General features: G+C 36.5%; 1 protein-coding gene across 3 annotated transcripts in view; it reads right to left on the bottom strand.

The window, feature by feature from the left end:
* LOC136041276 (centromere-associated protein E-like) overlaps positions 1-26,536 on the bottom strand; it is a 117,635-nt gene that overhangs the window by 66,300 nt on the left and 24,799 nt on the right. The window contains exon 1 of one of the 3 annotated variants that reach the window (XM_065725886.1): positions 12,109-12,146. The exons of 1 other annotated variant lie outside the window; for it this stretch is intronic. The gene's annotated coding sequence lies outside the window, so the exon portion shown is untranslated. Of the gene's footprint in view, positions 1-12,108; positions 12,147-26,536 lie in introns of those variants that run through there. One more of the 3 variants, XM_065725884.1, reaches the window with a different exon arrangement.

The raw sequence follows: 26,536 nt of genomic DNA, 5'->3' as shown, positions 1-26,536 counted from the left end.
GCCACAAATGGTTTTACACAAGGACTGAGTGATCTTATCAGTTCAACCTTTCCAGTTCGTAAATCAAACCGAAAAACTAGCCATATACGTCCCTGGATGTCAAATAGCCTGATAATCTCTTCATATCGAAAAAATGACCTATATAAGTTAGCTTGCAAAACCAGTAACGTTATTGACCTGACTAATTATAAAAAATACAAAAATTTATATACCAAACTTGTCCGGGAAGCAAAAAAAAATTATTATTATTCGAAAATCTCTCATTGCAAAGGGAACTTGCAACAAATTTGGTCAACAATAAATGAAATTCTTTCAAAAAAAAGAAGTTCAAGATCTGTACCTCTTAACCTTAAGGACATCAGTGGCAGATTAATTGACCCAAGTTCAGTACCGGATGCTTTTAATAATTATTTCACTAATATTCCAAATGCTAACTCCTGTTCCTTCTCCCAGTCAGTTCAACCTAGCAAGAATCCTGGATCTATGTTTTTCTCTCCAACTGATCGTAAAGAGGTGCTTCAAGTTATCAATTGTCTCTCTAATAGTAGTACACCTGACTTCTTTGGCATAAGTAATAAGCTTCTTAGGACCGTATCTTCCTATGTTTGTGAACCCATTGTGCACATAGCAAACCTGTCTATGACCAATGGAGTCTTCCCAGAAATATTTAAATCAGCAATTGTTATCCCGATTCATAAAAAAGGCGATCCGTCTGAGATAAGTAATTATCGTCCAATCTCACTTCTCCCAGTTATATCTAAAGTGCTCGAGAGAATTGTATTCCGACGTCTTTCTCCCTTTTTATTTGGGATTCATTCTTCAGATTCGTTGATTTCTCCTCATCAATATGGCTTCCGTTCCAAATTTTCAACTGCTCATGCACTAATAGACGCCACACAGTTTATACGTTCCCAACTTGACCTTAAAAATACTGTATTGGGCTTATTTCTGGACTTTTCTAAGGCCTTTGATATGGTTGATCACAGTGTTCTATTAAGTAAACTCAACAACTTAGGGATTCGTGGAGTTCCTTTCTCATGGTTTGGCTCTTATCTCTCTGGTAGAGTACAGAGTGTGAGTCTGGGCGGGTTGACTTCACATCCCCTACCTGTCCGAAGGGGCGTCCCACAAGGCTCTGTTCTTGGTCCAATACTTTTTCTCCTTTATATTAATGATTTGGTTACGGACCTGGGTCCATCAGTGCACCCAGTACTTTTCGCTGACGATAGCAACTTTTTCATCACCGGTCCTAATTTACCATCCGTTGTCGCCTCTACTCAAACCCTTCTAAATAGAGTAGAGGAGTGGTGTCTAGTTAACTGCATGACCATTAACATCAAGAAAAGTCAGGTTGTATTATTTCGAACCCCTTACAAAAAAAATGAACCTCAGCAAGCACTTGGCCTAAAATATTCTACCAATCTCCTCCCACAGGTCGAAGTTGCCAAGTTTCTTGGTGTTCACATAGACTCCTCCCTATCATTTGCAACACACGTGTCCTACATCAGAGCCATAATTTTGCGACAGGTAAGTATGATTAATCGTGCGAATTATTTTCTTCCTCCCGATATCCTTGTCACCCTTTATTACTCTTTTATTTACCCATATATCTCATACTGTGGATCTGTTTGGGGCAACACTTTTCCTTCAGTTACCAATAAATTAAAATCTGCCCAAAACCGTGCCATCAAAGCAGTTTTTCGGCTGCACCGACTATATCCCACCCAGGACTTGTACTCCGATTTTGGTATTATCCCTTTTGAACAAATCATCAAAAAATTAAATCTGTACCTTGCATACTCCGCTTACCATAAAAATCTTCCTCCTCAATTATTATCTTATTTTAATATTAATAATTCTGAAGGCCTCTGTCTCCGTTCATCCAACCGTTCCTTCATTGTCCCCAAGTTTGTCTCTAGTTCCGCCCAGCGATCCCCCATTTATAAATCTATACTTCAATGGAATATAATACCCTCCAGTGTCGAGCTATCCACAAGTTTTCGCACGCTGTATAGCAATGTACTAAAATTTTGATATTATAACTCTCTAAATTCTTATTCAATTTGCTTTAGTTACTCATGTTTTCTCTTTTCTTTTTTTTTCTCTCTCTTCTTCATTTTCAATTTTTTGTGGTTATGGTCCTCAACAAGTTCGCTTCCAGGATCTTTATTATTATTGGTGTTATATTGTAGTTTTATTTGAATAAATTGAATTGAATTGAATTGAAGCACAGGTCAAAGTTTGTAACTTGTTGCCCCTCCCACGGGGACTGTGGGGGAGTATGTCGTCCCCAAAGACATAGTTATATGGTTTTTCGACTACGCTGAATAAAATGGCTATCTCAGAATTTTGATCCGTTGACTTTGGGAAAATATTTAGCGTGGGAGGGGGCCTAGGTGCCCTCCAATTTTTTTGGTCACTTAAAAAGGGCACTAGAACTTTTCATTTCCGTTAGAATGAGCCCTCTTGCAACATTCTAGGACAACTGGGTCGATACGATCACCCCTGGGGAAAAAAAAAAACAAAAAAACAAAAAAACAAAAAAACAAATAAACACGCATCCGTGATCTGCCTTCTGGCAAAAAATGCAAAATTCCACATTTTTGTAGATAGGAGCTCGAAACTTCTACAGTAGGGTTCTCTGATACGCTGAATCTGATGGTGTGATTTTCGTTAAGATTCTATGACTTTTAGGGGGCGTTTCCCCCTATTTTCTAAAATAACGCAAGTTTTCTCAGGCTCGTAACTTTTGATGGGTAAGACTAAACTTGATGAAACTTATATATTTAAAACCAGCATTAAAATGCGATTCTTTTGATGTAGCTATTGGTATCAAAATTCCATTTTTTAGAGTTTTGGTTACTATTGAGCCGGGTCGCTCCTTACTACAGTTCGTTACCACGAACTGTTTGATCACTGTGACGAAACAAGAACCGGAAAATAAGTGACAGGTGACAGAATGCATTTGACTTGTATACTTTGGGCTTCGTTTTTGTACATTAGGGGGGAGGGGTAAGTACAGCGGGTCTGCATGAAAAACGGGATTAGCTATAATTATTCTAAATACCATGAAGCAAGAATTGTTTTCTAACTTCACGGTGTCCCATCATTGGCGTGGTTGCTACAACTAATACGAACCCGGTCATTAGACAGACTGCATCAATCGCTAGCAAAAGACTGTTTGCATGATCTAATTTCTGAATGATCTTTTCACTGCTTCGGCTTTGGTTATTGTTTCTGGCATTTCACTTTACTTTTTTTTTCCTTTTTCGAGCGCTAAGGACAGCTTTGTAATGGTACTTGCAGAAATATGCGCTTTATGACTTTGATTAAATAAAAAAAACTAGTTTTTTTAACTGAAAGTAAGGAGCGACATTAAAACTTAAAACGAACAGAAATTACTCCGTATATGAAATGGGTTGTCCCCTCCGCAGTCCCTCGCTCTTTACGCTAAAGTTTGACTCTTTGCCACAATTCTACTTTTTAAAACAATTAAAAACTTTAGCGTAAAGAGCGTGGGACTGCGGAGGGGACAACCCATTTCATATACGGAGTAATTTCTGTTCGTTTTAAGTTTTAATGTCGCTCCTTACTTTCAGTTAAAAAAACTAGTTTTTTTTATTTAATTTCTGATTGTTTTTGAATTAATGCATGTTTGATTTTGGCTCTCCGCACATAAATTATTGAAATGTAATTAGTATACTAATTTTTTTTAGGCAAAATGGCTTTCTCTTAGTTTTGATCAGACGATTTTGAGAAATAAGGGGTGGGGAAGGAGGCCTAGCTGCCCTCGGTTACTTAAGTTTTTTCGGTTACTTAAAAAGGCTACTAGAACTTTTAATATTCAACGAACGTTTACAACGAACTTAAGAATTAACTTACGTAACAAACTTTTATATTCTTATATTTTTATTATGTGTACGAGGGGGTTTGTACCCTCGTTAATACCTCGCTCTTTACACTAAATCGTAATTTTTGTCCCAATTCTTTAAGAATGACCCCTGGATCAAAAAGGCCGTAGAATAAATAGTTGAAATCACTAAAAATATTTTAGCATAAAGAGCGAGGTATTATAAAGTATTTTTAGAACCCCTATAGTATTTTTATATTTTAAAAAAATATAAAGTATTTTTAGAACCCCTCATATGCGTAATAATCTCTGTTCGTTTTAAATTTCAATGCTATTCCTTACTTTCATTTGAAAAAACGTTTTCATGTTTATTTTTTCATTGTTTTTTTTTATAGTAATGCTAGAAAATCCTGCGCCCTTTTCATTGAATTTTTCTTCCCCCATGACATATTCCTCAAAGGAAAGATCCTCCCACAAAGCCCTCTCCCATCAACCCCCCCCCCCATAAACCAAAAAATCCCCATGAAAACGTCTGTACACTTCCCAATAACCATTACTATATGTAAACACTGGTCAAAGTTTGTAACTTGCAGCCCCTCCCTCAGGGATTGTGGGGGAGTAAGTCATTCCCAAAGACATAGTTATTATGGTTTTCGACTACGCTGAACAAAATGGCCATCTTAAAATTTTAATCTGTTGACTTATGGAAAAAATGAGCATGGGAGGGGGCCTATTTGCCCTCCAATTTTTTTGGTCACTTAAAAAGGGCACTAGAATTTTTCATTTCCGTTAGAATGAGCCCTCTCGCGACATTCTAGGACCACTTGGTCGATAAGATGACCCCTGGGAAAAAAAAACAAAAAAACAAACAAACAAACAAATAAACACGCACCCGTGATTTGTCTTCTGGCATAAAATACAAAATTCCACATTTTTTAGATAGGAGCTTGAAATTTTTGCTATAGAGTTCTCTGATATACCGAATGCGATAGTGTGATTTTCGTTGAGATTCTATGACTTTTAGGGGATGTTTCCCCCTTTTTTTCCAAAATAGGGCAAATGTTCTCAGTCTCGTAACTTTTGATGACAAAGACTAAATTAATTGAATCTTATATATTTAGAATCAGCGTAAAAATTCGATTCTTTTGATGTATCTTTTAGCATCAAAATTGAAAAAGGATTATATTTTTTCTCTGGGTCCCTTCCACCTCTTAGTTCGTTTATTTTCCCGTTAGTTTTAACCTGTTTTCGCTTTATAGTTGTGTTATCTCTTAGTAGTTCTTTCGTTAGTTGAGTTATGGTTGTGGTATATATGCTTTATCGCTCGTATAGTTGTTTTATTTTCAAATTATACTCCATAATAGAGAGGCTCCGAACACCCAGCATTGTATATTAAGCTCTTAATTTGACGTTTTTTTCTAACGTGACCAGATTCGTCCTGCGCCCTTTTCATTGAATTTTTTCCCCCATGGCATATTTCTCCAAGGAAAGATCCTCCCACATAGCCCCCTTCCTCAACCCTACCCCCAAAACCAAAGAAAATCCCCCTGATAACGTCTGTACACTTCCCAATAACCATTATTATATGTAAACACTGGTTGAAGTTTGTAACTTGCAACCCCTCCCCCAGGGACTGTGGGCGAGTAAGTCATCCCCAAAAACATAGTTATTATGATTTTCGACTATGCTAAACAAAATGGCTATCTCAAAATTTTGATCCGTTGACTTTGGGAAAAAATGAGCGTGGGAGGGGGCCTAGATGCCCTCCAATTTTTTTGGTCACTTAAAAAGGGCACTAGAACTTTTCATTTCCGTTAGAATGAGCCCTCTTGCAATATTCTAGGACCACTTGGTCGATACGATGACCCCTGGGAAAAAAAAAAAAAAACAAACAAACAAACAAACAAATAAACACGCACCCGTGATTTGTCTTCTGGCAAAAAATGCAAAATTCCACATTTTTGTAGATAGGAGCTTGAAACTTCTACAGTAGGGTTCTCTGATACGCTGAATCTGATGGTGTCATTTTCGTTAAGATCCTACGACTTTTAGGGGGTGTTTCCCCCTATTTTCCTAAATAAGGCAAATTTTCTCAGGCTCGTAACTTTTGATGGCTAAGACTAAACTTGATGAAACTTATATATTTAAAATCAGCATTAAAATGCGATTCTTTTGATGTAGCTATTGATATCAAAATTAAATTTTTTAGAGTTTTTGTTACTATTGAGCCGGATCGCTCCTTACTACAGTTCGTTACCACGAACTGTTTGAAAACCAGCAGCTACATTGTGCCTTTTCATTTTTTTTTTATTTCTAAAATTTCTCGAAAGTTTTTACTTTATACTCTATTAGTGCATCTAATAATTGTAGTAGTAGTAGTAGCCCTGAGAGTTTCAACTTAACGCTCTTAGCGTTCCTGATCTATCCTTTGCACAGCCATATTGCGACTACTCTATTATATCTATTTGGTCATTTACCTTCCTTGGAGTCTTGGACCACAATAATATTATAATCCGTGTCTTGAGCTATGGTTATCCCCTTCTTGTCATCCAGATTCTAAAAGCCAGAAATGCATCCTTATTACCAACTCAGATCAAAAACTCCGCATTCTGAATATCAAATCACAATGAAAGTAGTAGCCACGGAGACAAGGTGAATTTTGTTAGTTTGAATAAGTCAAAAAGTTCGTGGTAATGGACTATAAGGAACGACCCGGTTCAATAGTAACCAAAACTTTAAAAAAAGGCATTTTGACAACAATGGATATATAAAAAGAACTGGCTTTTTTATGATAATTTCAAAAATACAAATCTAATTGAATTTTAGTCTACCCATCAAAAGCTACCAGCCTGAGAAAATTTGCCTGATATGCGAGACAAGGGGGAAAGACCGCTATAAGTCAAATAATTTTAATGAAAATCACATCTTTTTAGCCAGAAGAAAGATCACGGATGCGTGTTTATTTGTTGTTGTTGTTTCTTTATTTGTTTGTTTTGTTTCTTCTCAGGGATGATGATATCGACCCATTAGTCCTTAAATATTGGGAGAGGGATTGTCTGAATGAAAATTGAAGTTCTAGTGCTCTTTTTAAGAGACCAAAAAGATTAGAGGGCAAATACACTCCTCCCAATTTTTCTTAGAATCATCCGATAAAAATTTTGAGATGACCATTTCGTTCAGCATAGTTGAAAGGCCAAATAACTATGGCTCTGGAAATAACACGATCACCAACAGACCCTGGGGAAAGGTCTTTTGGCCAATTTTGGTTAAAAATATTAAAAAAATTTAATAGCTAAGTTTTTAAAGATAATTTGACCCCTCGACACCTACGAGGCAAAGGCTAAAAGCTTTGAACTCTGGCTAGTGTTTACATTGTTTATTGGTTATTGGGAAGTATACAAATATTTTTTCGAGGGAATTATTCCCGGTGGGGGAGCGGGTATTTTATACGGGAAGATTTTCACATTGATAGGGTAGTTTCTGGAGGTGAGCTTTCCAAATAAAACTTTACATGGGGGAGGGGATACTTTGCCAAAATTAACTTTGCAAATTCTATTTTAAGTTTTCATGTAAGTTGAGCCAAATTCAAATCTGCATTAGTTGAAAAACTTTCAGAAAATATTTTTTTTAAATAAATTTTTTTAACTAAACGTAAGGAGCAACATTAAAACTTAAAACGAATAGAAATTATTTCGTATACGAAAGGGGCTGTCCCCTCCTCTGAGTAATTCTCCTTACGCTAAAGTTTGACTTTATCCCAACTCTTTTTTTAAAATGTTTCCGTCGAAACACTGGCAACCATGGATTTGGAGTACACGGGTTGAAACAATAGAGGTTCGTTGCCAAATACTTGGGAAATACCCAGACGGTATTTTCCTAGAGTACTAACTGGAGAGGTGGAAACATACTAAGAAAATAATTCTAACATCACAGTATACAGAATAAGAATAGTATAACACATTTTGCATTCAGCCTCGTTATACTTTACCCCCAGCAACCCCCCAAGACGATGCGCAAATATAAAACCCGAATATATTTTCCAGCTATTCTCGCAGTGCGTCACTCTTGTTTCAACCCGTGTACCCAAAGCCTATATAGACAATGTCTATGTAGGCTGTGAGTGTGCCTGTAAATTGAATCAACTGTGACGAAATAAAAACTGGAAAAATAAGTTATGGTGGCCGAATGCATTTAAAATACATAATTTTGGCTATATTTATACATTAGAGGGGAGGGGCAAAGTATATGCAAAATATGTTAACCATGACTATTCTGCAGGTTATGAAACAACAATTGTTTTCTTAGCATGTTCCTTTCTCTACAGTTAGTTCTCTAGGCCAGTGGTTCTCAAACTGTTGTACACGTGCCCCTTGGAGGTACGCAAAATTTTTAAAGGGTAAGTGGCCGGCTAACAAAAAAGAAACAACTCTTTACCTCTAGGACTGACAATTTCAATTGGGCCTATATTATAGCCATAGTTTACTTTGTAGCGGTAACTGCGGTGTAGGCTACCTAAAAAAAAAGTTTGGGTATAAAGGGGTAGAGTGTCTAAATAAGTTTGAGAACCACGCTTCTAGGGAATGACCCAAGCAATAATTCACGCTAAATATACGGAGGGGGCAGAGCCGGTCCTGGGGTAAAGATAGATAAGATAAAATATTTATGTCAAAAATATCACTATCACAAGCCCTCAAAGGGCCGAATTCGGACTTCGGAGTCGACTAACAAAGCAAATAAAGCAAAAAACACTAATAATAATGAATAAACAAATTATGAGTAAAAAAAAAATCTGTCAAACTAAACTTGAACAAATACAAGTCAGAAAAAAAGGGAAGGGGACAAAAAAATCTAATGATACAGAAAAGAACAAAAAATAAACATATATATCCACAAATTAAAAGGGCCACTAAAAAAAGTCCAAAAACTCACAAAAAAAGAACGAAGCATAAAACACACGAAAAACACATATGATTAAAAAGGAAACTAAACCAAAACAGCGGGGAGCAAGCAAATTAGTGCAACGACTTAAAGCACCTCACATGAAAATAAGGGGGGGGGAGAAACTAGTTGGCTATTTTATTCATTTTTCCTGTGATGAAGGGGACAAAGGTTTTTTCATATCTGGAAGTAACGCAGCGAATGGGGGACAAAACTGGGATAGGCGCAGAAACAGCTCGAGGCTGTCGTAATCTGGATGGTGCAACACCATCAGATTCAGCGTATCAGAGAACCCTAATGTAGAAGTTTCAAGCTCCTATCTACAAAAATGTGGAATTTTGTATTTTTTGCCAGAAGACAAATCACGGGTGCGTGTTTATTTGTTTTTTTTTTCCAGGGGTCAGCGTATCGACCAAGTGGTCCTAGAATGTCGCAAGAGGGCTCATTCTAACGGAAATGAAAAGTTATAGTGCCCTTTTTAAGTGACAAAAAAATTGGAGGGCATCTAGGCCCCCTCCCACGCTCATTTTTTCCCAAAGTCAACGGATCAAAATTTTGAGATAGCCATTTTGTTCAGCATAGTCAAAAACCATAATAACTATGTCTTTGGGGATGACTTACTCCCCAAAAATCCCTGGGGAGGGGCTGCAATTTACAAACTTTGACCAGTGTTAACATATAGTAATGGTTATTGGGAAGTGTACAGACGTTTTCAGTGGGATTTTATTTTGTTTGGGGATGGGGCTGAGGAGAGGGGGCTATTTTGGAGGATCTTTCCTTGGAGGACTCAGTCATGGGGGAAAAAATTCAATGAAAAGGGCGCAGGATTATCTAGCATTACTATAATTTATTTAGCATAAAGAGCGAGGTATTTAGGAAGAGATAAATACCTTGCTCTTTATGCTAAAGTATTTTCAGTGATTTCAACTATTTATTCTACGGCCTTTCTGATTCAGGGGTCATTCTTAAAGAATTGGGACAAAACTTACGATTTAGTGTAAAGAGCGAGGTATTAACGAGGGTACAAACCCCCTCGTATACATTATAGAAATATATGGTTATGAAAGTTTGTTACGTAAGTTAATTCTTAAGTTACGTATATTTTTTACTAATAAAAACGTTCGTTAAAAATTAAAAGTTCTGGTTGCCTTTTTAAGTAACCGAAAAATTGGAGGGCAACTAGGCCTCCTTCTCCACCCCTTATTTCTCAAAATCCTCTGATCAAAACTAAGAGAAAGCCATTTAGCCAAAAAAAAGAATTAATATAAAAATTTCATTTTAATAATTTATGTGCGGAGAGCCAAAACTTGACATGCATTAATTCAAAAACGTTCCGAAATTAAATAAAAAAAACTAATTTTTTTAGTTGAAAGTAAGGAGCGACATTATAACTTAAAACGAACAGAAATTACTCCGTATATGAAATGGGTTGTCACCTCCACAATCCCTCGCTCTTTACGCTAAAGTTTGACTCTTTGCCACAATTCTACTTTTTAAAACAATAAAAAGCTTTAGCGTAAAGAGCGAGGGATTGCGGAGGGGACAACCCATTTCATATACGGAGTAATTTCTGTTCGTTTTAAGTTTTAATGTCGCTCCTTACTTTCAGCTAAAAAAATTAGTATTTTTTTTTATTAATAAGAACGTTCGTAAAAAATTAAAAGTTCTGGTTGCCTTTTTAAGTAATCAAAAAATAGGAGGGTAACTAGTTTGGAAGAGGGAGATGGCCAGAAACCCCTCTGCGCTCGTGCCTGAGCTAGAAAAAATTATTCTAACTGGAATTAGGTTAGCTTTATTTCGTATCCATTGCTTTAATTAATTGTTAAGGTCTTCCACCAAGGCCGTATACAGGAGGGTGGTTACGGGGTCTGAACCTGTCGCCGAAATATTTGCCCGACTTGTAAAAATGTAACGAAAATGCATATAAGCAAATTTTCGCTCCGTTTTTAATGCTTTTTTTATTGCACCCCCCCAGCCTTGAACAAAAATCCTAGATGCACCCATGCCTCCCAAACTTCATATCCTCGATTAAGTTATAGGATTATGTACATGCATCAACTATATAGGTCATACCTCCATCCAATTTTGATAGAAATCCACACAGACTTAGGTTTATTGCGTTTCCAAAAATCAAGGGCTGGCCTTGGGCCCTGAAATTCAATTTTTTCTTGAGCTTCTGGACTCTTTTATTCAAGCCTTACATCCACAATGGAAGGCTTGAATGTTCAAAAATAAAGCATCAATTATGACAGGGGAGTCCAATACTGCCTCCCCATAAGAAGTGGAGGAGAAGTATACTGTCTAAGTCAATGTCACTAGAGAGACTGTACCTAAAGATAAGCGTCTTTCATAACTAGGTATTAATACACATCCGTAGATATTTCGCAAACTATGAAGACAGACGTGCAAAGAGGGAAAAGGGACCTTCGCCCTCCTGGAGTACTGTATTTTCATATATTTCCACATAGATTTCATATTGTTCTTACAGTTCACATTTTTTTTTACAATTTCCTCCCTCGAATCATTTTCTTGATACAAAATTGGGTAAGATTCTAGTTAATTGACTTCTTGCTATCTCAGAAAGGGTTTAGGTTAGGAAAATGAAACTTTCAGGGATGAATCTACTGACTAAAGTATGTCCCGGGAAGGTATTTTGAAGAAACTACCTCCACTCCTTCTCCCTCTAGAGGGCCATGACCTTTTCTGCTTAATTGAAGTACAACAAAATTGTTTTCAGCTTCATAACTCTGCTCAATTCCATTTTATAAGGTTTTAAAGATATGCAAATAAATTTCCTAAATTAAAAAAAAAGATTGGTATGGCTCAAAATTCTACTCAAATAACAGGAATTGAATTTTCAGAACTAAAGGCAGAGAAAAAGCAGCTTCTAACTGAAAATTAAGGTAAAATGTTGTTTTGTCAAAATTTCTATAGGTATAGACCTGTCATGTAGGCAAATTTCAGGGCCCTCTAGAGGGAGAAGGATTTGAGATGGGTACTTTAAAATACCTTCCCGGGACACACTTTAGCCTGTAGACCCATCCCTAAAAGTTTCATTTTCCTAACCTAAACCCTTTCCGAGATAGCAAGAAGTCAATTAACTAGAATTTTACCCAAAATTGGGGCTAGACGCCTCCGAAACCTGCACAAATGCAAGATTAATAATTCATTATAAGTCTATGATGTAAACATAAAATAATTTCCTTGGTTAAATCCCCCCTCCAACAAAATAATTATTTCCGGTTTCTCCAAAACAGAAATTCAGCCACGACTTTGTCATTATGCACTGATGAAAGGTTCTTCCCTAAAGATCAACATACCTTAGATTAAATCATTCAAAAATATAACTCCTACTTTGCAACATTTACAATCAATCCTTAGAGATACAGAAATTAAATAAAAAAAACAAGTTTTTTTAAATGAAAGTAAGGAGCGACATTAAAACTTAAAACGAACAGAAATTACTCCGTATATGAAAGGGGCTTTTCCTCCTCGACACCCCGCTCTTTACGCTAAAGTTTTTTATTGTTTTAAAAAGTAGAGTTGCGAGAAAGAATCAAACTTTAGCGCAAGGAGCAGGGTGTCGAGGAGGAAAAGCCCCTTTCATATACGGAGTAATTTCTCCTTACTTTCATTTAAAAAAACTTGTTTTTTTTATTTAATTTCTGAAAGTTTTTGAATTAATGCATGTCTGATTTTGGCTCTCCGTACATAAATTACTAAAATGAAATTTGCATATTAATTCTTTTTTTGGCTAAATGGCTTTCTGTTAGTTTTGATCAGATGATTTTGAGAAATAAGGGGTGGGGAAGGAGGTCTAGTTGCCTTCCAATTTTTCGGTTACTCAAAAAGGCAACTAGATCTTTTAATTTTTAACGAACGTTTTTATTAGTAAAAAAAAACGTAACTTAAGAATTAACTTATGTAACAAACGTACATAACTTACGTAACTTACGTTACGTTTTATCCCAATTCTTTAAGAATGACACCTGAATCAGAAATGCCGTAGAATAAATAGTTGAAATTATTTAAAAAATTTTTAGCATAAAGAGTGAAGTATTTATCTCCTCCTAAATACCTCGCTCTTTATGCTAAAGCATTTTTAGAACCCTTCATATGCATAATAATCTTTGTTCGTTTTAAGTTTTAATGCTTCTTCTTACTTTCAATTGAAAAAACTTTTTCATGTTTATATTTTCATTGTTTTTTTTTTATAGTAATGCTAGAAAGTCCTGTGCCCTTTTCATTGAATTTCTCTTCCCCCATGAAATACTCCTCCAAGGAAAGATCCTCCCATATAGCCCCCTCCCATGAACCCCACACCCAAACCAAAAAAATCCCCCTGATAACATCAGTACACTTCCCAGTAACCATTACTGTATGTAAACATTGGTCAAAGTTTGTAACTTGCAGCCCCTCCCCCAGGGACTGTGGGGGGTAAGTCATCCCCAAAGACATAGTTATTATGGTTTTCGAATATGCGGAACAAAATGGCTATCTCAAAATTTTGATCCGTTGACTTTGGGAAAAAAATGAGCGTGGGAGGGGGCCTAGGTGCCCTCCAATTTTTTTGGTCACTTAAAAAGGGCACTAGAACTTTTCATTTCCGTTAGAATGAGCCCTCTTGCAAAACTCTAGGACCACTTGGTCGATACGATGACCCCTGGGAAAAAAAAACAAAAAAAAAACAAAAAAACAAATAAACACGCACCCGTGATTTGTGTTCTGGCAAAAAATATGAAATTCCACATTTTTGTAGATTGGACCTTGGAATTTTTTCTATAGGGTTCTCTGATACGCTGAATGCGATGGTGTAATTTTCGTTAAGATCCTATGACTTTTAGGGGGTGTTACCCCCTATTTTCCAAAATAAGGCAAATTTTCTCAGGCTCGTAACTTTTGATGACAAAAACTAAATTTGATGAAACTTATATATTTAAAATCAGCATAAAAATCTGATTCTTTTGATATATCTTTTAGTATCGAAATTCCGTTTTTTAGAGTTTCGTTTACTATTGAGCCGGGTCGCTCCTTACTACAGTTCTGTTTGAAACTAAACTCTGTTTGAACCACGAACTGTTTGAAACTAAACTCTAGGCATTCTAAATTAATTGGTATAGAGATTGGTATACCCTGACTAACCCACGCATGCCCCGCCCTGAAACTGCTGTTTGTCGATGGATCTTCTTTGTCCAGGATCTACCCAAACGGGTGGTATCTATCCAAGCAAGAAAAATCTTAATGATTAAGACTACATAAGGAAAGATGAATACATCTCATGAAAGTGAAGCAGATTGACTGAATCGTTGAATTTGCTACCACACACTCTTGTGTGTTTTTGGGTCGTAAAAAGATAATGGTTTTTGTCCTTCAAGTGTAGTATCCAATCAGCAAATTGAAGTCAGTTTATGTATTTCTAGTTTTAGAATATTCATTACCAAACATAAATATTGAAAAACACTAAATTAATAATAAAAATGTATTTGTACAAAAGCCAGTGAGGGTTGTGACAAACCAAAACGTACAAAAAAACCACTACGGTGCAGTCCTAATCTCAGAAATTTCTCAGAAGCTTGCAAATTACCCTATAATAATTATTTCTCATTATCCTTGTTTAATTTTTCTTATCAATAAGACATTCCCCAAAAGTTCCTTTTGTAAGTGAGGCAAATAAAGGAGACACATACACATCCTCTGTTCTCCTCCCCGGATAATTTTTTCCCCCACAAATGATGATCCAACTCAACATAAATTTTTAAACATGTTCACTTGGTTTACTTAAACTATGCCATCCCAAATGTAAAAAATTTTTGTCCTAAATCAGCTAACTAAGCTTTAACTTAGTTTAGCTACATTTTTTTTTAGTATAGCTAGCCAACATCAATTTTTATCAGCCCAATCTAGTACCACACTTTCATATGGTACTCAGCTGGCGTGTGAGAAAGTCAGGGTCTGGCTTATTCCCCGAGTAAATCCCCAGAATATCCCTCCTCCCGGCGGAAAATTTGGTCGTGCGAAAATTTTCCCGTTTCAAAATACCCACTCGCGGAAATTCCGCCAGGGAAATTTCCCCCAGTAAAAAAATTCCCCTAAGAGAATCAAGCCCACATGTAAAATTGAGCAGCCACAAAGAAAGTATGAACTAATGAAAGAAAAAAGAAATAAAGACAAATAATGAAGAAAGAAGGAAATTTTGGAATACTACTACTACTACTAATAACTCACTGCAGCCCCAAGCCAACTGAGGCCAACACAGCTACGCACGCTCCTCCTCCAACCTAATCTATTTAAAGCCTCCCTCTTTACACCCTCCCAGGAAGTTCCCATTTCCTTTAAATCTTTATTTATGACATCCTCCCAACCCAGACAAGGACGACCTGCTTTCCGTGTAGCCCCAGAGGGTTGGCCAAAAAGGAAAATCTTCGGTAATCTGTCATCCTTCATCCGTAGAACGTGGCCTAGCCATCTCAACCTTTCTTTCATTATAGCCCCAGAAAGCGGGATTGAACCACGCTTTTCGTACAACCTACTGTTTGAAATACGGTCAGTCAGCCGGGTACCCAGAACAATCCGTAGGCAATTTCTCTGGAAAACATCTAGTAAATTTTCATCTGCTTTTCGGAGTGCCCATGCTTCAGAGCCATATTTGACCACTGTCATCACTGTAGCTTCCAATATTCTAATCTTGGTTTGTAGGCTTATCTTTCTATTCTTCCAAACTTTTTTTAACTGTGAAAAAACACCCTGAGCTTTAGCTATTCTACTTTTAACATCTTCACTGCTCCCACCATCTTTACTAATAATACTACCAAGGTAACTGAAGCTCCCAACCTGATCAATGTTTTCGTTACCTAATGTCACCTGTTCATCTTCACTTATTCTTAGCCTTAATGACTTAGTCTTCTTAAAATTAATTTTCCAGCCTATTTTAGCACCCTGAACTCGTAAAACCTCTAAAAATTCATTCATTTTGCTCACACTTTCATCTAATATGCTTAAATCATCAGCATAATCTAAGTCCAGGAGCATTCTTCCTCCCCATTTGATTCCATGGTCTCCAATTGCCTTTCCTGTGCTCCTTAAGACGAAGTCCATCAAAATGATCCATATAAAGGGGGATAGAACACAACCCTGCTTAACTCCTGATTTAATACAAAACCAGTTGCTAACCTCATTTCCTACCTTAACCGCAGCAGTATTATTCTCGTACATAGCGCAAATCACTTTAATGTATTTTTCTGGTATACCATATAACGATAAGACCTTTGTTAACACTGTTCTATCAACAGAATCGAAAGCTTGCTCATAATCTATAAAACTAAGGACCAAAGGTGTTTGACAACGATGGGACTTCTCCATTATTAACCTAAGAGTAAAAACATGGTCGAAACATCCTCTACCTTTTCTAAAACCGCATTGTTCTTCCCTTAAAACTTTGTCTACAGTATGTCTCAGCCTAAAAAGTATCATATTACTCAGTAATTTACTACCTACAGAGACCAGACTAATGCCTCAATAATTACGACACTCACTCTTGTCACCTTTCTTATACAGTGGTTTATTCAAGGTTTTCCTAAAATCATTAGGTACTTCCCCTTTTTCAAAAATCATGTTCATAATCTTCAGTAGCTTATTCCTAACCTCAGAGCCACCGTATTTAAGGAACTCATTAATCATACTATCAGCACCTGGGGCTTTATTATTTTTTAATCCTTCTAGTACTGTCGCTAATTCTTCCTCACTAAACAAATCTTCCTTCACATCCAAGGTATCACAAACATTTTCATTTTCATCTATATCTTTTCCTGCAACTGTATCTCGGTTTAGCACATTCTTAAAATGTTCCACCCATCTTTCTTTTACTTTTTCCTTATCACTAATTGTGGCCCCATTTCTATCTTTAACTGGGACTAGTCCGGATTGGCTACTCCCTTTCAATTTATTAACATGCCAGTATAACATTTTCCTATTATGCCGTCTAGCCGCATCTTCCAGATCCTCAGCAATTTTATCCATCGCCTCCATTTCACATCTCCTTAGTTCATATTTTAATGCTTTCTCCACTTTCTTCACATTCCTTTTGTTTTCATACGACCTATCACTCAGATAATTCTTATACAAACACCTTCTACTCTCTATTAAACCTAAAGATTTTTCACTAATATTCCTAGTTGCTGTCTTAGCACTCTTCCCTAGGACACCATCAGCAACTTCACAAATTGTTTTTCTGAAATTATTCCATCCATCTTCCACATTGTCAAATTTTAAACCCTCAAGTTTAGTACTCAACTGTTCCTGGAATTTTTTTCTCAAATTTTCATCTTGAAGTCTACCAGCATCATAACTTTCTGGGAGGGAGTTGCCCTTCCGAAATTTCAGCTTTAAATTAACCTTAAACACTACTAGATGGTGATCTTTACTTCTAACATCAATAACGGCATTCCTATACACCCTAGTATCTTGTATTGATCCTGGTCTTCTGTTTACAATAACATAATCAATAAGGTTTGCTGTCTTGCCATGACGTGAATACCATGTCAACTTATGGGCCATTTTGTGACCAAACACAGTATTGGTTATAACTAGGTTGTTATACCTACAAAATTGCAAAAGCCTATAGCCATTACTGTTTTCTTTTCCTACACCAAATTTACCTAGGCTAGGATATCATCTGTCCCTATTTCTACCAACCTGGGCATTAAAATCTCCTAGCAAAAACACCATATTTCTACCTGGTACCCTGTCTATTTGCTCCTGTAACTGTAAGTAAAATTCATCTGAGTCACTAGTATCTCCATCAGTTGGTTCAATGGGGGCATATACTACTATAACTGATACCCTAAACTTTTTAGTCATAAAATGAGCGATTAGTATTCTATTATTAATACCTTCCCAGCCTAAACAAGACTTAGCAGCTTCCTTATTCATCATGAGCCCTACTCCCTGTCTATGTACCCCATCCTTCCTGCCTGAGTAAACAAATTCTATGTCACCTAATTTCATGCTTCCTACCCCTGGGATATGAGTTTCTGAAACTCCTAATAAATCCAGTTCAAACTGCGTAACATTCCATGTTCCAATTTTCATGTTCTTTAAATCTTTGAAATTATTTTGGCCTCAAGAAAAGCAGTGATCCCGGATACCAGTGCAGGATGGGGACCAACATATCTTCTCAAGTCTACACCGAAGCGCTTAAGCCGGCTTAGAACCGGATAGACTGCTAATACTGCAAAAGTAGACCTAAGTAGCCAATTTAGCCTGTTTGAAACATCTCACAAGCCATCACCCTATAGAAAACACCATTGAGAATTTAAATGAAGAAGAAAACTTATTAGAGACTGCTAATACTGCAAAAGTTATGAGGTACAGCAAGATTATTTTCAGCTTCACAACATTGCTCAATCAAAATAAATTTTGAAGAAAAAACATTGACATGGCTCAGAATTCTACTCAAATAATAGGAATTTAAAATTTTTAATACTTTTAAAAAAGCTTTTTATTGTTCTATTTAAATGACGCGTGCTTCTCATGAGTCGTTCTTTAAGTATTGGGAAAAAAAGTCAAACTTAAGCGTAAAGAGCGAGGTATTAAGAAGGGGGTATCCCCTCATATACGTAATAATTCCTGTTCATTTTATGCTTAAATGTTGCTCCTTAACTTCAGTTGGAAAAGTTTTCGTTTAATTTATGATTGTTTTTTAAATAATGCCGGGAAATCCGGCTCCCTCTCCACGTGTGAAGATCCTCTAGACAATTCAGTCCCGGTGAAAATTTACCCTATTCTTTGTGATGAACTTCGACCAAATCCATAACTTGACAACGATCTTTTATATCTTGTGTGGTAAATACATTTAGAATTTATTTGGAAGATTTTAACAATGAACTTTAAGAACAGGGTGATGGATATGTACCACTTCAGCTAACTTTGTCCTATTTATTTATAATTAAAAAAAAACAAGTTTTCTGAAACTGAAAATAGGGAGCGAAATTAAAACTTAAAACGAACAGAAATTATTCCGTACATGAAAGGAGTTATCGCATCCTCAACACCCCGCTCTTTACGCTAAAGTTTTTGTTGTTTTAAAAAGTAGAGTTGTGAGAAAGAGCCAAACTTTAGCGTAAATTGCGGGGCGTTGTGGAGGGGATAGCCCCTTTCATATACGGCTTTCTCAAAGTTTTGATCGGACGATTTTGAGAAAAAAGGGGTGGGAGAGGGGCTTAGCTGCCCTCCAATTTTATTTTACTTAAAAAGGCTACTAGAACTTTTAATTTTATTTACGAACGTCCTTATTAGTAATAAATATACATAATTTACAAATTAACTTACGTAACAAACTTCTATGTTCGTATATTTTTATTATGTATATGAGGGATTTTTCCCCTCGTCAATACCTCCCTCTTTACACTAAGGTTCGAATTTTGTTCCAATTCTTTAAGAATGACACCTGAATCACAAAGGCTGTTTAATTAGAATAAATAGCTCTTTTAAAATTACTAAAAACACTTTAGCGTAAAGAGTGAGGTATCGAGGAGGGGACTAACCCCTTCGTATACTGAATAATTTCTGTCCGTTGTAAGTTCCAATATTGCTCCTTACTTTCAGTTGAAAAAATTATTTTTTTTATTTAATATCTGAATGTTTTCGAATTAATGCAGCTTTTGATTTTGGCTCACCGTACATGAATAATTAAAACGAAATTTGCATATAAATTCCGGCTAAATGGCTATATTTATAATTTTTTTTCGTATAAATAAACTATTGGCTAAATGGCTTAATCAAAGTTTCAATCGGACGATTTTGAGAAAAAGGGGTGGCGAAGGGGGCCTAGTTGCCCTCCAATTTTGTTGGGTTACTTAAAAATTATTTGATTTTTCGTTTTAAATAACGCTGGAAATTCCAGCGCCCCCTTCATGGAAATTCTCTTCCCCCATGATAAATTCTTCCATCCCATATCGTGACATTCTAGGACTACTTGGTCGATACAATCACCCATGGTTAAAAAAAAACAACCGAAAAACAAATAAGCACGCATCCGTGATCTTTCTTCTGGCCAAAAACACAAGATTCTGCATTTTTGCAGATAGAAGCTTGAAACCTCTACAATAAGGTTCTCTGATACGCTGAATCTGACGGTGTGTTTCTTTTTTCTTAAGATTCTATGACTTTTAGGGGGTGTTTCCTTTTTTTTTTGAAAATAAGCGAAATTCTCTCAGGCTAGTAACTTTTGATTGGTAAAGCTAAACTTGATGAAACTTACATATTTTAAATCAGCATGAAAATCCAATTCTTGTGATGTATATATTGGTATCAAAATTCCGTTTTTTAGAGTCTCGGTTACTATGAGCAGGGTCGCTCCTTACTACTGGTCGTTACCACGAACTGTTTCATTAGGTTATTTATTTTATTTTATTATACTTTAATAGTTCTATATTATTTTTTAATACATATTATATATATACTATAATTTAATTTTATTTTATTTAGGTATTTATTATTTATTTTATCTATTTATTTTACTTTTTATTAAGAACTAAGAAACTATCTACTCCTGAAGCGAAAATCATGGAGAATTCGAAAGAAATCTTGGAACGGGTCAGCTTTGTTCTCTACTGTGGCAATATGTCATCAAACATGATAAAATCGCTACATATTAAAAGAATAAAGATGCGGTGTTCCTAACGTGGTTAAAATTCCCTAAATCGAATTTGTTTACGATAAAAAAATTGGCAAGCTTTTCAAATAGCCCGATGCGTGTATGAGAAATTGATACGCATACACCAAAATTTTATCTTCAAAAAATAAAGCTATAAATTAAGCCGACCTCCTGAGAATCACTTCCCCACAGTTCTCTTATGGAACACTCGCCAGGATCGGGCGTGAACCTCCTGGGCAAGAAAGCTGGGGATCACTCTTCGTTATAGAAAAATTACCAGTGAACTCAATCACCCCACTTAATATGTCTTGCATCTTGCTCATTATTGCTCATCGCTGAATATGGATACCCGCTATACTTTTAAGTGTCTGGTATTGAGAAAAATCATGGATGCAGCGGTAGCTGCAATCTAGTAAAGAACGAACCACAGCCCATAGTAACCAAAAGTTAAAAACCGCGTTTAGAAAAAAGCTACCTAGTGAAAAAAATTGCCATCTGACACTGATTCTGGAATGGTAACTATTATTTCGGTTCGTCCTAAAAGTAAAAGTTTATTGCGAAAAGAAATCTATGGTGCTTTCGAAAAAAATTCTGAAACCCAATGAAAATGGCGTCAGATCAGAATGAAAAGTGTATCATTGGAATCAGCATGGTCAAAAACCGTTTAGAGGGAAATCCCCTCCCCCTCCTTGAACAACAAGGAAATTTTATTTTTGATTATTTTTTTTGTAGGGCTAGGGTGGAAAGGAACATCATAAAGAGATGTGTAGTTGCTCATTCCAACGAAAATTAAATTTGCTAGTGCCCTTTTTAAGTGACTAAAATATTTGAGGGCAACTAACCCTCTCCCTAAAGGCCTCCTCCCCCTAAAGTCATCCAATCAATATTTCGAGTTAGCCATTTTGCTCAAAACAGTTCCAAGGTCCATTATCTATGGTTTTGGTTGTTACATGAACATAATCCCTTGGGAAAGGGCTGTACGCTGTATCGGTATCGGACGTATTGATATCATGAGTATCGGTATGGGCGTATTGGTATCGCCTGTATCTTCGACAGATTTTTGGTACCTCATGTAAAAGATATTGCTCATATATACGTCCTTCCTATATATTCCACCATCAGCAATTTCCAAATGGTACTAAAAACGGCACTTTTGTTGCCTTGTCTCAAGGGAAAACCTTGGGCTACTGGGCTACTAGAAATTTTTAGAGTGACGATTATTGGCTCGTTTGAAACCTATTGCTCATATCTACGTGCTTTTTATCAATTCTACCATCCGTAAGTGTGATAAAGGACTAAAAATAGGGGCGTAATTTCGTCAAAATCCTACGGGGGGGGGGGGGCAAAGGTGAACCAAATTTTCCCAGATCAAGTGAATGTCAATGAGAAATGAAAAATAAGCCTTATAGCACCATAAATGCAAAGAATCAGAGGCAACGCTGTAGGGTTGCCTATAGTAAAGGCCATACGGCTCCATTGTTTTATTATTCGTTTATTTATTTTTTCCCAGAGGCACTTCCTATGGTAGGGGTCGTCGTATAAATTGGAAATCGAGAGCTCTAGTTCATTTTTAAGAGTCAAAAGTATCAGAGGGCAGCTAGCCCACCCACACCCTTTTCCCCTAATCCGTCCGATAAAAATTTTGAGGCAGCCATTTTGTTCAAAATAGTTCAAACATCATATAGCGATAACTTTGGGGTCAATACAATCCTTCAGGGCCTGGGGGAAGGCGTTGTAAGTTAAGCCCTAGGGGCAAATATGGCTCTTATAGAAGAGATGCTCTTATAAACTAAGTAGAACTGTGCCAAGCATTTTTGAGAGTGCGCCACCCGTTTTGGGGACTTTTCCAAACGTGGCGGAACTGTGCGGTATACCTGGCGTTCCGAGATGTATGCCAGGTGGTGGAAAGTCAGCGCCCCCTCGAAAATGGAAAACATGATATGTCATGCTTTTATATGTAGCTGATGGTATGAGGGTTATGATAATGATCCTACTATGAAAAAATTCCTTTTTTGTCAATTTGCTATTGTTCTCACTAAAAACATTTTGGAAACTTCAGATTCTGAAAAGGGTCAATCTTTGGCCATCCGTTTCTATTCTAATACATCTGTTGTGTTGTAAACTTTGTGAAATGATATTGTATCTCTATTGCTTTATGACTTATAAACCTCCCTGAATCCAGCATTTATATGCTCCGTTGTTGGTTTCCAGGGTATAATAGAATTTCTTTAGAGTGAGCAACAGGAAAATAAAATTATATTGCTTTTTTTATTTGTATCCATGTGTAGGCTGTGAGTGGGCCTGTAAATTGAATCAACTGTGACGAAATAAAAACTGGAGAAATAAGTTATGGTGGCCGAATGCATTTAAAATACATAATTTTGGCTATATTTATACATTAGAGGGGAGGGGCAAAGTCTAGGGAGGCAAAGTATATGCAAAATATGTTAACCATGACTATTCTGCAGGTTTTGAAACAACAATTGTTTTCTTAGCATGTTCCTTTCTCTACAGTTAGTTCTCTAGGCCAGTGGTTCTCAAACTGTTGTACACGCGCCCCTTGGGGGTACGCAAAATTTTTAAGGGGTAAGTGGCTGGCTAACAAAAAAGAAACAAGGACTGACAATTTCAATTGGGCCTATGTTATAGCCATAGTTTACTTTGTAGCGGTAACTGAGGTGTAGGGTACCTAAAAAAAAGTTTAGGTAAAAAGGGGTACAGTGTCTAAATAAGTTTGAGAACCACTCTTCAAGGGAATGACCCAAGCAGTAATTTACGCTAAATATATGCACATTAGGAAACAGAGGGGGCAGAGCCGGTCCTGGGGTAAAGATAGATAAGATAAGATATTTATTTCAAAAAGATCACTATCACAAGCCCTCAAAGGGCCGAATTCGGACATCGGAGTTGACTAACAAAGCAAATAAAGCAAAACACTAATAATAATGGATAACCGAATTATGAGTAAAAAAAATCTGTCAAACTAAACTTGAACAAATACAAGTCAGAAAAAAAGGAAAGGGAACAAAAAAAATCTAATGATACAGAAAAGAACAAAAATAAACATATATATTCACAAATTAAAAGGGACACTAAAAACAGTCCAAAAACTCACAAAAAAAAGAACGAAGCATAAAACACACGAAAAACATATATGATTAAAAGGGAAACTAAACCAAAACAGCGGAGAGCAAGCAAATTAGTGCAACGACTTAAAGCACCTCACATGAAAATAAGGGGGGAGAAACTAGTTGGCTATTTTATTTATTTTTCCTGTGATGAAGGGGACAAACGTTTTTTCATATCTGGAAGTAACGCAGCGAATGGGGGACAAAACTGGGATAGGCGCAGAAACAGCTCGAGGCTGTCGTAATCTGGATGGTGCAACACCATCAGGTCAGCGTATCAGAGAACCCTAATGTAGATGTTTCAAGCTCCTATCTACAAAAATGTGGAATTTTGTATTTTTTGCCAGAAGACAAATCACGGGTGCGTGTTTATTTGTTTTTTTTCCCAGGGGTCCTCGTATCGACCAAGTGGTCCTAGAATGTCGCAAGAGGGCTCATCCTAACGGAAATGAAAAGTTATAGTGCCTTTTTTAAGTGACAAAAATTGGAGGGCATCTAGGCCCCCTCCCACGCTCATTTTTTCCCAAAGTCAACGGATCAAAATTTTGAGATAGCCGTTTTGTTCAGCCAAGTCGAAAACCATAATAACTATGTCTTTGGGGATGATTTACTCCCCCACAATCCCTGGGGAGGGGCTGCAAGTTACAAACTTTGACCAGTGTTTACATATAGTAATGGTTATTGGGAAGTGTACAGACGTTTTCAGTGGGATTTTATTTTGTTTGGGGATGTGGCTGAGGAGAGGGGGCTATGTTGGAGGATCTTTCCTTGGAGGACTCAGTCATGGGGGAAGAAAAATTCAATGAAAAGGGTGCAGGATTCTCTAGCATGACTATAAGAAAACAATGAAAAATAAACATGAAAACGTTTTTTCAAATGAAAGGAAGAAGCAGCATTGAAACTTAAAACAAACAGAGATTTTTACGCATGAAAGGGGTTCTAAAAATACTTTAGCATAAAGAGCGAGATATTTAGGAGGAGATAAATACCTTGCTCTTTATGCTAAAGTATTTTCAGTGATTTCAACTATTTATTCTATGGCCTTTCTGATTCAGGGGTCATTCTTAAAGAATTGGGACAAAACTTACGATGTAGTGTAAAGAGCGAGGTATTAACGAGGGTACAAACCTCCTTGTATACATAATAGAAATATATGGTTATGAAAGTTTGTTACGTAAGTTAATTCTTAAGTTACGTATATTTTTTACTAATAAAAACGTTCGTTAAAAATTAAAAGTTCTAGTTGCCTTTTTAAGTAACCGAAAAATTGGAGGGCAACTAGGCCTCCTTCTCCACCCCTTATTTCTCAAAATCGTCTGATCAAAACTAAGAGAAAGCCATTTAGCCAAAAAAAGGAATTAATATAAAAATTTCATTTTAATAATTTATCTGCGGAGAGCCAAAACTTAACATGCATTAATTCAAAAACGTTCCGAAATTAAATAAAAAAAAACTAATTTTGTTAGTTGAAAGTAAGGAGCAACATTATAACTTAAAGCGAACAGAAATTACTCCGTATATGAAATGGGTTGTCCCCTCCACAATCCCTCGCTCTTTACGCTAAAGTTTGACTCTTTGCCACAATTCTACTTTTTAAAACAATAAAAATCTTTAGCGTAAAGAGCGAGGGATTGCGGAGGGGACAACCCATTTCATATACGGAGTGATTTCTGTTCGTTTTAAGTTTTAATGTCGCTCCTTACTTTCAGCTAAAAAAATTAGTATTTTTATTTATTAATAAGAAAGTTCGTAAAAAATTAAGTTCTGGTTGCCTTTTTAAATAATAAAAAAATAGGAGGGTAACTAGTTTGGAAGAGGGAGATGGCCAGAAACCCCTCTGCGCTCGTGCCTGAGCTAGAACAAATTATTCTAACTGGAATTAGGTTAGCTTTATTTCGTATCCATTGCTTTAATTAATTTTTAAGGTCTTCCACCAAGGCCGTATACAGGAGGGTGGTTACGGGGTCTGAACCTGTCGCCGAAATATTTGCCCGACTTATAAAAATGTAACGAAAATGCATATAAGCAAATTTTCGCTCCGTTTTTAATGCTTTTTTTATTGCACCCCCCCCCCAGCCTTGAACAAAATCCTAGATGCACCCTTGCCTCCCAAACTTCATATCCTCGATTAAGTTATAGGATTATGTACATGCATCAACTATATAGGTCATACCTCCATCCAATTTTGATAGAAATCCATACAGACTGAGGTTTATTGCATTTCCAAAAATCAAGGGCTGGCCTTGGGCCCTGAAATTCAATTTTTTCTTGAGCTTCTGGACTCTTTTATTCAAGCCTTACATCCACAATGGAAGGCTTGAATGTTCAAAAATAAAGCATCAATTATGACAGGGGAGTCCAATACTGCCTCCCCATAAGAAGTGGAGGAGAAGTATACTGTCTAAGTCAATGTCACTAGAGAGACTGTACCTAAAGATAAGCGTCTTTCATAACTAGGTATTAATACACATCCGTAGATATTTCGCAAACTATGAAGACAGACGCACAAAGAGGGAAAAGGGACCTTCGCCCTCCTGGAGTACTGTATTTTCATATATTTCCATATAGATTTCATATTGTTCTTACAGTTCACATTTTTTTTACAATTTCCTCCCTCGAATCATTTTCTTGATACAAAATTGGGTAAGATTCTAGTTAAGTGACTTCTCGCTATCTCAGAAAGGGTTTAGGTTAGGAAAATGAAACTTTCAGGGATGAATCTACAGACTAAAGTATGTCCCGGGAAGGTATTTTGAAGAAACTACCTCCACTCCTTCTCCCTCTAGAGGGCCATGACCTTTTCTGCTTAATTGAAGTACAACAAAATTGTTTTCAGCTTCATAACTCTGCTCAATTCCATTTTATAAGGTTTTAAAGATATGCAAATAAATTTCCTAAATTAAAAAAAAAAGATTGATATGGCTCAAAATTCTACTCAAATAACAGGAATTGAATTTTCAGAACTAA

Source organism: Artemia franciscana, unplaced genomic scaffold, assembly GCF_032884065.1.
Source record: "Artemia franciscana unplaced genomic scaffold, ASM3288406v1 PGA_scaffold_120, whole genome shotgun sequence".
NCBI classification, from domain to species: Eukaryota; Metazoa; Arthropoda; class Branchiopoda; order Anostraca; family Artemiidae; genus Artemia; species Artemia franciscana.
Note: the sequence above shows the minus strand (reverse complement) of the source record. Positions and strands in the feature narration are given on the sequence as shown.